The sequence below is a fragment of the Salvia hispanica genome, chromosome 4, assembly GCF_023119035.1.
Source record: "Salvia hispanica cultivar TCC Black 2014 chromosome 4, UniMelb_Shisp_WGS_1.0, whole genome shotgun sequence".
NCBI classification, from domain to species: domain Eukaryota; kingdom Viridiplantae; phylum Streptophyta; class Magnoliopsida; order Lamiales; family Lamiaceae; genus Salvia; species Salvia hispanica.
In genome coordinates this window covers 37,223,824-37,226,679 of record NC_062968.1, presented here as the reverse complement: position 1 = coordinate 37,226,679, position 2,856 = coordinate 37,223,824, and the positions used below count along the sequence as shown (strand labels likewise).

General features: G+C 33.7%; 1 long non-coding RNA gene across 1 annotated transcript; it reads right to left on the bottom strand.

The window, feature by feature from the left end:
- On the bottom strand, window positions 1-1,048 carry LOC125218094. The gene is made up of 2 exons (XR_007175876.1): window positions 815-1,048; window positions 1-230 (listed from the first exon to the last, which is right to left on the bottom strand). It is a non-coding gene; the product is annotated as an uncharacterized LOC125218094 (long non-coding RNA).
- Window positions 1,049-2,856: the final 1,808 nt, after the last annotated feature.

The window sequence follows — 2,856 nt, the reverse complement described above, 5'->3', positions numbered from 1 at the left end:
TACATAAAGCGCACATATTATATAGTTTCAAAACCCCTATTGATCAAGTACATATTTTAAACTTTCTAAACTGTAGTAGGACCTTCTCACCACTCTATTGAATATACATTTATCTACATGCAAAACTGATGAGGAGGAGAAGGTTGTCAAAACGCGTCAGCCGCCGAACCTGATAACACGTGCAGTTCCTACGACCAACGTCAACCAAAAACTTCACTAATCTCTTATTCCTGAAAAATATTAGTGGTTTATATGAGCCACAACTCAGTATATATAAACCATGCCTTTAATTTCACATCACGAAAATCAAACATATTCTCTAGCCAAAATATTCAACAATAAACAACATATATTAAAAATAATTCATATAAATATGCATTATGCCACTCTGCGCAGTTTATTATTCTGTGACAAATCAAGTCTGGTATCTGCCCGGGATTCCTCTATGACCCGAAGGTCCCTCTGTAATTGGACTCATAGGTCCCTCTGTATTCGACTCGAAGGTCCCTCTGTATTGGACTCATAGGTCCCTCTGTATTTGGACTCATAGGTCCCTCTAAAATTTCAGATCCAGTGCAAGGCTGTCACAGATCCTCTTTAATCACATGATTCATGTACTTTCAAAACCACATGTAACATATATCAATGTCATCAACTACATATCTATATTATATTCAATCAAATAATTCCAACATAATATATAAAACATATCCATGTAAATTTCACACCATATAATTCAATTACTCAATCAAATTCAACAATTAGCAATCACTCAAATATCACATATAAAATTAAAAGTGTGATTTATACACACCTGATAAATAATTGAACTAAATTCTGATTCTGGTTTTGCGATCCACAATTCTTATTTCCTTTCTTCTTCTAATTTTCCTCTACTAACTATGTATCATTCTGTTTCCCTTTCTCTTTTTATTTTTTTCTTTGCTCACTGACTATACGTGTGATTATATAAGTAGGCAAAAGTGGTTATTGAAAAGTAATAACTTAAAGCTACTGATAATAATTATAAATATTAAAATAAATAGCAACATGCAAATTATAGTCCATTTATTTGACATTTGTCCTATAAGATTAGTGGCACTATTAATTAGTAGCCACGTACATACTAACACATTTTATTTCAAGCAATGTTACAACTATTATTTATATTATATTGATTTAGGATTACTATCATTTTCTATGTACTAATATATATCTGTACGTACATAATTATTAGTACTATATAGTACACATGCACACACATTTACATAATTATTTATATATACGTGGTATTTTATACTATAATACAATATATATACATCTATTTAATGATTTCCGTATATGAAAACTATCTATATATTCGATTATAGTGAGTCGATCATAACCATAAATATATCCTTTATGGCACACTTAATATCTATATAGTATAAATGACAATTTATTATGCAATGACAAAATAATATGATAATATGCAAAATAATGCAAGTTTCGGGTTAGGGATGTCACAGCAACAATGATCCTCGGACAGATGCTCGTGCTGAAGTTGGAGAGAGTTCACAGCAAATGGGTCGCGTACGACGGATAGGAGGGGGAATAACTTGCCCGAATCGTCAAACAATCGCCAAAGCCAAGAGGTAGTATTCATTACATATTCGCATAAAATAATACGAAATGCTTTTTTCATATCATATTATTTCTTGCAGCCTAATGTTGCAGTCCGGGACATAGCACTAGGAGCAGGACCAGGGCCAGGTCTCAGCCTCAGCGTTGTGGCCGCCGCGGTGATCAAGATTGACAATCTTACTTACTGAAGCAGCAGTGGAACAGTTTCAAATCACTGTAAAAACTTGTCTGTGTTTGGAGGTGTTTGAGATGGTTTTTTTGTCAAACAATATGGTGCATATATTGTGAATTGTGGTCGTTTTTGGTACGTATTTTGGTAGCAGTGATGAACTGAAGTTATGTATGTTAATATTTTGTGGTGTTTTGGTAGCAGTGATAAATGATGCTTAAAACTACCACACCATCTGGTTATGAAGGCATATTCATTTGATGGTCATCTTCGACAGTTATTTTTCAGTTGTGTTCGTAGTGTGTTATTTCATCCAAAATTGAATACCTCATTCGTGATTTATGTTATAACTTCAAATTTGAATCGTGAACTGAGTCGTGATTAATGGTATTCCATGCAAACTTAATACGTGATTTCTCTCATAGTTTGTGTCCTGAACTGTGATTGTATCCTAATTTGTGACCGCTTCTGTGATTATATCGTATACGGTTTTTATATTTCATTGATATTCATATGACATCGAAAAATGAAAATTTAAACATAATGACAAAATAATTAGATAACAAAAGACAGTACGTCCCACATACCATATAGCTACAAAAGTAGAAATATTACAATGCATAACAACAAGATTGTGAATTTAAACTTTCGGGACGTTTTCGTTGTTTTAGCAATTTTCAGTGTCAAAGCTTCACACTCGTCAGTTTTCATTGCCAATTGTAACTTCAACACTTCACACTCCTCAATTTGTGTGTGCAATTTCTCTTCAAGAACACCTTCAATTAATGATTTGGCTCTAAGCTGAGATTCGAATTGGTCTCGTTCAAGTTTCACTCTTTGAAAGTAACTCTCTTGGCTTGGGGACAGACTCGCATCGACCCATCGAAAAAACTTGCAATCATCTTCCTGCAGAAAACTTGGTGATTAAACTTCTGCCAACAAAATTCATTTGAAATACTTATTACAATACAAGATTTTAACCTTCCATATTGGGCAGCGATAGTAACATCTACCCGGGTTAGCAGCCGTCCTAGATATCACAAGCTGAGCCTCAAGATCATGAT